This window comes from Doryrhamphus excisus, linkage group LG19, assembly GCF_037039965.1.
Source record: "Doryrhamphus excisus strain RoL-2023G ecotype Guam linkage group LG19, RoL_Dexc_Guam_v1.1, whole genome shotgun sequence".
In the NCBI taxonomy this organism is placed as follows: Eukaryota; Metazoa; Chordata; class Actinopteri; order Syngnathiformes; family Syngnathidae; genus Doryrhamphus; species Doryrhamphus excisus.
The window spans coordinates 5,898,894-5,911,035 of NC_136375.1; the positions used below are offsets into that span (position 1 = coordinate 5,898,894).

The window sequence follows — 12,142 nt, forward strand, 5'->3', positions numbered from 1 at the left end:
TTCCCAGGAAAGGGAAGACATTTCCTGACGTGACAAATCCAACCCCCCCCACCACCCCCAGCTGGAGTATGAGTGTCAATTATGCATGGAGATACGATCGGGTAGAAGAAGGAGCCTGTGTGTTTTCTGCGGTGTCCAACAACATAAACAACATAGCCCAGTTACGCTACCCAGCCGTTGTTTACTTTTCTCCTCGCTCCGTTGCAGCCCCACTGGGACCCCCCCCCTCCCCACTCACCGACTCCCCGACGAACAAGCTTTACCGGAGCCCTGGCAGCCAGCTGCACCGTGTCGGCCAATTAGGGAAGCTTTTACTATCGCGCCGGCCAATTGAATTAGCGCTACGTTTGGCCTGCCAGATGAGAAGGGGAGATGTGCTGCCGTGTGCTAAAAATTTGAGAGCTGCTGGGCAGACTCCGGTTTCGCTGACGGGACTGCAGAGTCCGCGTGGGCGCCAGGCTGTCATGCCAGCCTGTTCCAAACCCAGCACCGTTGCAATCCAAATTCATCCTGATCAATAATGTTCATTTCTCATCCAAATCCCAGCACTTCCGTGCAAACACGATATTTTCTACAATATGTCATGTCCTTAATCTGGATGGCTTGGCCTGCCCCAACAAATCCAGCCAATGTCTTTAAAAAAACACGTCTATGCACCCAAAACATAAAATGACCTCATGGAGCATTAGCCCTGATAAATTATGCAGCGTGTCAGCAACATTTAACGTGCCCCAACATGCTAGGCTATAAATCAATGTCTAGTGTCTTGTCATGTAAGCACTTATGCGGGACTAAACTAAATGACCGTAGAGCCAATCATGTGCCACTGGAACTAATAAATATCGGAAATGTTATGGTGACTCAAATTACCACCAAATATTTTTCACATTGTTTGGAAATTTGACCACAGTCTTCCAAAATATCTCAACCGCATCACTCGATTTCATTTCCTCTATGCTTTGTTAGCACAGTCGCTAACGGCTACATTTGAAATAGTCTTCGAATATGTTTTTTTTAATATTACTTAATAAATGATGATTGGTGTGGACTGTGGTCTACTATTAGTCCAAAAATATTGAAAGACAAGTTACATGTAGTATTGTAGCTGATGTTACCTTTCACACTGGCTACTGAGTCATTTTCCTCTCATTCCATGTGGAAGTGGTAAGCTTCTGTAATGCCATAGCCTGCACAAAGTTTGTCAACACAGAATAATAAGAATGTGACTATTAGGGTGATATTTCATGTCTTTTGGCATCTAATAATGTTAAAACCCGTATTTTCAAAGTCACAAATTTTCTATGATCTAACTACAACAATATTCCATGTATTATTATTAAATACTACTTTGTAGAAATTCACATCTGGAAAAAAACACTGATCCATACATCAATAACACGGTAAATGTGGAAAATAACATCTTGAAACCGCAACCATGTGAAATTTTATTATGGCTTTTCAGTGGGTGCTGCTGTTTTGATTAGCAACCGAGCTCTTTAATGCATAAGATAAGTCACTGACATGATTGATCAACATTACTTAAGTATGTGCTATATTGTTTGTAATTATATTCTTGGTTTTTCTTTTATAAAAAGCCAACAGTCGCCTTTGTTGACGTCACTTGGGAAATGCTCCTTTTCAAGGTTAAAAGACACAAAAAGAGGGTTGCCGATGATTTTTTCAGCGGGTGCTGCTGTTTTGGGCAGTGATGTTGGTTACTCTTACTCTTGCATAAGCTTTTTTTCAGTAACGAGTAATATAAGGCGTTACTATTTCAAAACACGTAATCTGATTTAAGTCACTTATCCACAGTCACTCGGGATGTAGTCGGGATGGCGGTATTGAACGTTTATTTTCCAAAACAACATAAGACACTTACTGTCCTGCCGGCAGACCTTCCTTAGAACTCCCGGTTATATCCCGGTTCTACTCCATTTTCTTCCAAACGCACTCCAGAGTCCAACACACCCAACGCAGCATGATTTTCCAGGAAATAGAAATCCAACATTGCTGATTTTGCGCCAGTAAAAATAGTTATATTTTTAATATAACTACCGTATTTTCCAGACTATAAGTCACACTTTTTTCATAAGTTGGCTGTTCCTGCGACTTATACTCCAGAGCGACTTATAAAAGAAAAACACATTTATGTTACATAAACACTGGACACCTTTTCTGTTCATGTTTATTTTTAGTGTAGCTGAATAACCATTGTGTTAGCATATCTTACACCTATTCAGCCTGTTCTCTATTCTTTTATTGTTAGAACTTGCCTTCCAAGAGGACGTAATGTCGGTTTGGGTCAAGTAGTTTGGAAAATAAATTACCTGCAAAAATACGACTTATACTCCAGTGCGACTTATGTATGTTTTTTTTCTACCTAATTATGCATTTTTGGCATTGTGTGACTTATACTCCGGAGCGACTTATAAATGAAAATAAACACTGTTCATGTTTATTTTTAGTGTAGCTGAATAACCGTTGTGTTAGCATATCTTACACGTATTAGCATGTTCTCTATTATTTTATTGTTAGAACTTGCCTTCCAAGAGGATGTAATGTCGGTTTGGGTCAAGTAGTTTCAAAAATACATTACCTGCAAAAAATGTGACTTATGTATGGGGTTTTTTTTACATAATTATGCATTTTTGGCCTTGTGCGACTTATACTCTGGAGCGACTTAGTCCAGAAAATACGGTACTTTATATAATAGACCGGTTGTCGTTGCAGGCAGTCGCCGTTAATTAACTGAAAAAGTAACTTGTAATGCAACTTTGTTACTTTCAAAATAAAGTAATCTGTTAAGTTATTTTTTAATTCAGTAATCGGATTTTTTTCTTAGTTTTTTTTTCTTAGTTTTCTTAGATTTTTCTTAGTAACTGTGACATCACTGGTTTTGGCTAGCAACTTTAATGCATAAGGTGCTAGTTTTCATAGCAATCACCTTCAGATTCAAGTGGAACACAAATTACAGAGATTGAAAATCCGTAGAGATGGTTGTTTGACGTTTTTTACGTTAGCTTCACATGTGTATATGCTACAAACACGTACTGTATGTATACACGGGGCAACGGTGGGTGACAGCCATGAACACCAATCATCCTGTTAACTGCACAAATATACGTCTTAAAAATACGCTACCTGGCGCTAGTGTTCGTATTCGTTGCATTCCAAAAATGTCATCTTGAGCCGTTTGCAAACAGTCCCTTTAGCACGCATAAACAGCCCAAAGATCCCCAAAAAGCCCCCATGCCCCGTTGGCCTTCCTCACATGAACAAGTAGCCACAGTATATTTAAAGACACGCCACAAGAGCAACATTGTACCACTTCTACCAGCAACAGCCATAAATCAGCCAGCCAAGTCCCAAACAAAGACATCCCACATTTCTACATGAGCGGGGCAGGTGTGACTGCCTGTGTGTGTGTGTGTGTGTGTGTGTGTGTGTGAGTCCGTAAGAGCAAACAAAAATAACCCAAAAGGAAACAAGCCATTAGTCCAAGGCCTGAACAGAGCGTCAGTCACAAAGATGTGCTAAAAGAGAACAGCGGCGTAATTAGCAACATTTACTGCCATCAATGTCACCTTTTGACTGTGACACGTGTGCGTTTTGCAGTGCGCAGGTAACCAACACGCTGCTTTAACACGGCAACAGGACCCTTCTGCATTTCTTCTTCTTTCATTTTCACCCAGAAAAAACATTTGAAACACAAAACAGGACGTGAAATAACGACAATACGGCGCCAAGCAATGTGAACGACAGCATCATGAACATCAACGCCACCTTAGAACACGAAGGACGGTTGGGAAAGTGGCAGTTGCTACTTTAGCACAGGTATGCCAACTAGCTGGTTTAGCAGGATGGTGCTCCTTAATGCACCTAATAAAGCACGAAGCTAACATCCACGTGAACGTAGCACAGTAGCAACACAATTGTTTACAGTTGTTTAGTAGGTGCTGCTGTTTCGGTTAGCAACAGTACCGCATATCGGTATGCTGACAACAGAAGAAATAGAACGTGAATAAACAGGAAATAGGGACCGCTTAAAGATGCAAACAGGCTCTCAGGTTTTTCAGTGGCTTCTGCTGTTTCGGTGAGCAACGGGGTCTCTTTAATGTACATAATAAGGTGCGTTAGACCCGCTTAAAGATGCAAACAGGCTCTCAGGTTTTTCAGTGGCTTCTGCTGTTTCGGTGAGCAACGGGGTCTCTTTAATGTACATAACAAGGTACGTTAGACCCGCTTAAAGATGCAAACAGGTTCTCAGGTTTTTCAGTGGGTTCTGCTGTTTCGGTGAGCAACGGGGTCTCTTTAATGTACATAATAAGGTGCGTTAGACCCGCTTAAAGATGCAAACAGGCTCTCAGGTTTTTCAGTGGGTTCTGCTGTTTCGGTGAGCAACAGGTCTCTTTAATGTACGTTAGACCTACTTAAAGATGCAAACAGGCTCTCAGGTTTTTCACTGGGTTCTGCTGTTTCGGTGAGCAACAGGTCTCTTTAATGTACATAATAAGGTGCGTTAGACCCGCTTAAAGATGCAAACAGGTTCTCAGGTTTTTCAGTGGGTTCTGCTGTTTCGGTGAGCAACGGGTCTCTTTAATGTACATAATAAGCTGCGTTAGACCCGCTTAAAGATGCAAACAGGCTTGCAGGTTTTTCAGTGGGTTCTGCTGTTTCGGTGAGCAACGGGTCTCTTTAATGTACATAATAAGGTGCGTTAGACCGCTTAAAGATGCAAACAGGCTCTCAGGTTTTTTCAGTGGGTTCTACTGTTTCGGTGAGCAACGGGTCTCTTTAATGTACATAATAAGGTGTGTTAGACCCGCTTAAAGATGCAAACAGGCTCTCAGGTTTTTTTCAGTGGGTTCTGCTGTTTCGGTGAGCAACGGGTCTCTTTAATGTACATAATAAGGTGCGTTAGACCCGCTTAAAGATGCAAACAGGCTCTCTGGTTTTTCAGTGGGTTCTGCTGTTTCGGTGAGCAACGGGTCTCTTTAATGTACATAATAAGGTGCGTTAGACACGCTTAAAGATGCAAACAGGCTTGCAGGTTTTTCAGTGTGTTCTGCTGTTTCGGTGAGCAACAGTACCGCGCATCGGTATGCCGACAGCACTTCTGTATTTCTTCTTCCTTTATTCTGAGGCAGGAAAACCACATTGGGGAGAAGAAATAGGACGTGAATAAACAGGAAATAGGGGCCGCTTAAAGATGCAAACAGGCTCTCCGGTTTTTCAGTGGGTTCTGCTGTTTCGGTGAGCAACGGTTCTCTTTAATGTACATAAGGCGCTTGGTCTCTGTAGAAATCATCTTAAATTCAACCAAAATGCTAATCACAGCAAATAAACACGCAAACAGAGGATTGTTTGTTGTTTTCTATGTGTTACATTCAATTGGAGCTCCAATTAAAACAGTTAATACCATGTTTTTGCAGTGTGTTTATGCTTTGATTAGCAATACGGGTGCTTTAATGAATATGCTTTATAATAATGAGCTAGCTTTCATAGCAATGTTGATTCATTCAACCAGAATGCAAACAAAAGACACAGAGAGGCGCTTTTATGCGGTACTTTGGTAGGTGTGAAAGGGCGGTTGGTTTTAAGCGCACAGGTATGCCAACAAGCGGGTTCCACAAGGGCATTGTTTTGGTTTATTTGGAACCAGGAAAGTCCCACTCTTGGAGGAAAAAACGATGTTAAACAAGAGACAATAGAATGAAATGAGTTCAATCAGTGTAAGTAAGCAAACATTGTGCATTAGCGTGAGTAGTTTATGCTAGCAGGATGGACGGTATTTGACAGCATGGTGCGGAAGTGCAGCGTCAAAAAAAAAAAACACCTGCAGGGGAAGACTGGCTTTAAAAGCCTTGCACTTGCATCTCTTCCGGACTATTCACCGGGGAGGAAAAACATATTATTTATCCAAGACGAAAAATGTTCGAAAAATCACTTTCGGACATTGCTAACTTTTGCTCACTGGCACAGTTCCTCTTTTTAAATTTTTGTCGTCAATTAAAGCGCAGCCAAATGCAAGCAAACAACAATGAAGATAGTGTAGGATTAAATGGAAGCATTCAAACACCACAGTTGCGTCCCAAAAAGCGGGGAACAAATCAATGAACTTACGGCGTTAGCTGCTGTGCTGCTGAGGAGGAAGGAAAATCGCTGCCACCTTTTCAACAATACAATCCAGCCCGAGTCCAAAATCTAACAAATAAACAATCCGATGACGAGGAGAAGGGGGGGAAGAGATGGAAAAATAAAGAAGGAACCGGGTTCATGTGGAGCTTCAGCCCGGTGCCGCCTGCTGGTTTCTCTTGCTTCTTCTCGTATGAAGACGAGTCGGCAATGCTGCCCCTTCAAATGAGCTGAGGACGGAGTACGCATGCGCAAAGGCATACTGGCAGCACACACTGTAAACACAAATACTTGTTTTGTATTTATGACCAGAATTGTGTGGTGAAATCATTCAAAAGAAAAATATATGTATATAATATAGAATATACATGTATAATATATATATACTCCTCAGTTCGTGTTTCCAATAACAATATATATATTTTTTTCCATAACAAAAAACAATATATTCATATATATTTATACATCAATATATATATATATATAAATTTGTTATGGAATATATAACTATATATAGTTTTTGTGTATATTCATATTTATATATTTTTAAATATATTTTTATACATTTATTTAATATATAATATATTTATATTTTTTTATTTTTTATATTCATATATCTATATTTGCTATGGGGAAAATATATATTTTTTTATATATATTATATATATATATATATTTATATTTTTTTCGTTATGAAAAAAAAAATATATAGTATATATAATTTTTTGTTATTGGAAACACAAACTGAGGAATATACACATAAATATTTAAAATTGTATTAATAATTTAGATGTAGTGTCTTACATGCATGTATGTCAATAATAACAATAAAATCGACAATCCACATAATTCAAATACAGTTTGACCCGTAGATGAGCAGGAAGGGTGGGGGTGTGAGGGGGGGGGGGATTTCAAGGATTCTGGCAACTATCAATAGCCAGTAAAGGAGGGGAGGGGGGTTCTAGAATGCGCAGACGGTGCACCGCATGTCATGATGACACCCACCCCCTCCCGTCTTGTCCCATACGGCCCACGCTGGAGGTGCATTGGATCGATACCAACGTCATGGGTTATGATATGATATGATGTGATATTTCTTAGTTTGTTTTCACAGATGATCTCATTATGGAACTATTTGTGTTGTTGCATTTTTCAAATATTGTTATAATAATAATAATAATAATGTCAACCAATAGTGTTCGATTCCCTTTACTTACTTTGCATTATATGGCATGAATAAAATAAAAAATATTTAGTCTTTAAAATATAGTATATAATATAGTATATACTGTGATTGGCTGGCCACCAGTCCAGGGTGTACCCCAACTCTCGCCTGAAGACAGCTGGGATAGGCTCCAGCAGCCCCCCGCGACCCGCGTGAGGAAGAGGTAGAAAATGAATGAATAATATAGTATATAAATTATATGGAATATTTTTTAATTTTGTTGATTTTGGTCTAATATTGCTGTATTAAATATTGCTAAATGCCCATTTAATGTTTTTATTTATTACATTTTAAATAATTTAAATACATTTCATGTTTTCATTAATTAATTCATTTAAATTTCATTTCATTAAAAAAAACCTAAAGTGTAATATAAAATAATATAATATAATACTATAAAATATGTTGGATTTTTTGCCTATAATATAGACACACATTTTCAATGAATTAATTAATTTCTTTATTAATACATTTAATTAATACATTTATTTATTAATACATTAAATTAAAACATAAACAAAACTCAATTAAAATGTATTGAATTTAATATTCCACACCATGTATGCTGTATTATATATTGTACTGTCCCTACTTTTGCAATAAATACTGTACATGCAAAAAAAGTATTAATCCATAATCTTTAAAATGGGAATTCCCACAACAACTTTTGCTGTTGTTGAGTGTGTGTGTGTGTGTGTGTGTGTGTGTGTGTATGCATAAACGTAATATTGTACATCTGAATTGACTCAACAAATGCAATTTAGTGTTCTGTAAGATACTGAATAATAAAGTTGCAACATTTAAAAGCGCATGCAGAGTTAGATGCTGGATGTGGAGTGAATTTTAAGAAAACACACAAGAGGTTGCCCACAGCCACAGCTGTTGGAACATAGAAGTCCAGTATATCTACACATGGCGCTAACATATGTTTGTTGTGCCAGCCAGCCTTTTTCTCCCAGTTGGCATTCGAACACAAAGCAGCAGCGTAGTTGCGGCCCGGACTTTATAGGTGTCTTCAAGGCATGTATGGAAAACGTAGCATCCTGTGTGGCTGCTTCACAGCGGCAGTGGAATATTTTTAGATTTCATGTGGGCTGCAGATGCTCCTCATCAACGCTTTTGCCTTTATTTACCGCTCTTTGCAACGTTTTACATGTTTGCCAACCTCTTAAATCCCGTCCTGCACCTCAGGCTGCAGGGGGGCTGACGTAAACGCTGCGTTTGTGTTCTTCCTCCCTGCCGCTGTTGGCTGCAACTCAAAGCCTGCTAACTTTTTCAGGGGCAAGGTCGTTTATTTATTTATAATTTCACGCAGACAACGCCACTGTGATGATAAACATAGAACAGAAAACGAGTACAGTGCAAAGTACCAGAACAAAGCATAGTCATTTGTGCTGTAAAAGGGGGGGGGTTAAATAAAACTATGATCTGTCACAAGCCAAGTCTGGCCCTTTAAGAAGAATTACACTGCACCATCTATTGTAGTCTGTGTCCTAGGGAGGACTGCAGTGATATGTTTTAACAAGGACACAGAAACGCTACAGCACAGCGGAACAGCGCCCGGACAGAAAGGCACGGTCATTCATGGTGGGAAATGTGCGTGGGTGACTTGTCAATCATTTCTTGAGTAGGCTGATTGAAGGTTCGAACCAAGGTTTTAATTTTGAAATGTTATTGCCTGTCTGAATATAAAACACACATAAAACATACATAATAATTGTAAAAAAAAAATGAGCCCCCCCGTCCTCGGAACCTAGTGACGCTCCTGGTGCAGGCCTTAACATTTCAACAGTTAACCGCTCTTCAAATGCCTTTGGTTGCCGTGGGGCATTTATTTCCATGGGAAAGATGCATACCGAGTTCTTATAAATTGCACTTCTTCCAGCTTAAAAACATGATCTCTTCTATTGTGACATTGCATCATCACCTCCCGTTTTTGGGGAGCGAGCGGTCGGGTTGAAAAAGTCGAAATACGTGTTTGAGCCAACATATTTTATATTACACTTTAGTTTTCTAGTGGTTAGCGCGCAGACCTCACAACCAGGAGACCAGGGTTCAATTCCACCCTCGGCCATCTCTGTGTGGAGTTTGCATGTTCTCCCCGTGCATGCGTGGGTTTTCTCCGGGTACTCCGGTTTCCTCCCACATTCCAAAAACATGCTAGGTTAATTAGCGACTCCAAATTGTCCATAGGTATGAATGTGAGTGTGAATGGTTGTTTGTCTATACGTATGTGCCCTGTGATTGGCTGGCCACCAGTCCAGGGTGTACCCTGCTTCTCATCCAAAGACAGCTGGGATAGGCTCCAGCACCCCCGCGACCCTTGTGAGGAAAAAGCGGTAGAAAATGAATGAATGAATATTATATTATATACTATATTTTAAATAGTAAATATCTTTATTTTATTCATGTCATATAATGAAAAGTAAGTAAAGGGAATGGAAAACTATTGGTTGACAGCAGGATAAGGTTTGGGAACCACTGCTTTAGGTTTCATGTCAATATTTGGGTTCTTATCTGGGGTATGCTGTGTTACATAATTAGTGGGTCTCTTCTTTTTACACTTAAATATGTGACTTTATTTCAGGCTTATTTCAGGACAAGGGTTTGTTTATTATTTGTGTTTGCTAAGTGTTGGACAGTGTGACCAACTTGGAGGTTGATCAGGGTTGTTTGGAGGGCGGGGCAATCCGGGGCGGCGGGAGGTCATTAGGCAGAAGGACAAAAGACGTCCCGCCTTCCCGTTTGTCCTCCTCCCCCATCATGCCTGCCATCTGACTCCTCTTCGTGTTGTTTTTAATGGCCTCCATTGTTTGGCGCTGGTGGAGCTTCTCTGTTGTCCTTCCAAGGAGGCCAGAAGACGGCATGGAGAGAACTTCATTTGGTGTCATGCCACCTGGATGCTGTGTGTGTGTGTGTGTGTGTCTTGCTGGGTTGGACTGGACGGGCAGCAGATGGTGCTGTCAGAGCAGCAGCGCCACATGACGCACACACACACACACACACACACACACACACAAATATGAAGTATATTTCTGTCCTTGACTACTTTACCTTTACCTCACTCAGTACTTCCTTATGTATTGGTTATACTTATAGACATACAACAGTATAGGATAATACTCCATAATATTCTACTATAATGATCATACATATGTGTGTATTATAGTATTACATCCAGTACATTTACAATGAAGTACATATAAATAGAAAATTATATATATTCAAACATTACATATTTGATACGTGTATATGTGCATATGTATGTAAACTATACTACAAACACACATACAGTATAGGATAATATTCCATAATATTCTACTATAATGATTATACATACGTATGTGTGTATTATAGTATTATACCCAGTACATTTACAATGAAGTACATATAAATAGAAAATTATATATATTCAAAAATTACATATTTGATACATGTATATGTGTATATGTATGTAAAATATACTACAAACACACATACAGTATAGGATAATATTCTATAATATTCTACTATAGTGATCATACATACGTGTGTATTATAGTATTATACCCAGTACATTTACAATGAAGTACATATAAATAAAAAAATATATATATATATTCAAACATTACATATTTGATACATGTATATGTGCACATGTATGTAAAATATACTACAAACACACATACAGTATAGGATAATATTCCATAATATTCTACTATAATGATCATACATATGTGTGTATTATTGTATTATATCCAGTACATTTACAATGAAGTACATATAAAGAGAAAATTATATATATTCAAACATTACATATTTGATACATGTATATGTGCACATGTATGTAAAATATACTACAAACACACATACAGTATGTACTAGTATATTTGTGTACTATATTTTATGTACCTGTATCTTGTATATACTGTGTATATATATATATATATATGCATTAATATACTATATGCTACACGTACACACACAAGACATTAAAACAAAATATACTACTTTAATAATACATGGAATTTTTAATACATATGCATGATTGTATATACATGTATTATATACAGTATATATACATAGGTATATTAAGACAATAACAATAATTAGTGGGTTTTATGTTGCATTATTAGTGAAGTTTTATAATTCTATATAGTTCATATATTTACAATGAAATAATAAAGTGTTGTGTAAAATATGATACAATATAAATAATATTGATCCTTATCAATTAATAAGCATGCACCAGGTGGTCAGTTGTTATAATAATAATAATAATAATAATAAAGTGTGGACTCATCTCCTAGGAGGTGTGATGTGATGTGGGCTAGGCACCCGTGTATTACAGTACATTAAATGGAGTATATGTAGTGTATGTGTATGTATACGTGTACTTGTAGTTCACGAGACAAAGGCGAGCATTGGCGGCGTGGGAGTGTGTTTGTGCAAAGATGCGTCCATCTGTTGAGCAATAAGAGAGCTGACATTCGCCAAGGATGAGGGAAGAAAATAATCAACAATATTCAATATTCATCTTTTCATAAACACCTTGGCTCAGCAAAGTTAGCTAAACAAGGTGACTTCACACTCTGCTATGTATGCGACACGGGGGGAAGGGGGGGGGTGGCGTCAACAAAAATGATGGAAAAAAAGGCTCAAGGCGTCATTAACGTGAAAATGTTCATATTATAATATCACTGATTGAATGGAAGCTAATCCCTTTATTGCAAATGATGATCTGAAATCTATCGATGACACTATCAAGTAGGTTTAGACAAATAGTATGACAGACAATATGAG

At 38.3% G+C, this 12,142-nt stretch overlaps 1 protein-coding gene across 5 annotated transcripts in view; it reads right to left on the reverse strand.

Moving 5' to 3' along the window:
• The window catches only part of strbp (spermatid perinuclear RNA binding protein), a 104,507-nt gene extending 98,164 nt beyond the window's left edge, over positions 1 to 6,343 (reverse strand). For all 5 annotated transcript variants that reach the window (XM_058057906.2, XM_058057901.2, XM_058057903.2 and 2 more), the window contains exon 1: positions 6,124 to 6,343. The gene's annotated coding sequence lies outside the window, so the exon portion shown is untranslated. The remainder of the gene's footprint in view (positions 1 to 6,123) is intronic.
• Positions 6,344 to 12,142: the final 5,799 nt, after the last annotated feature.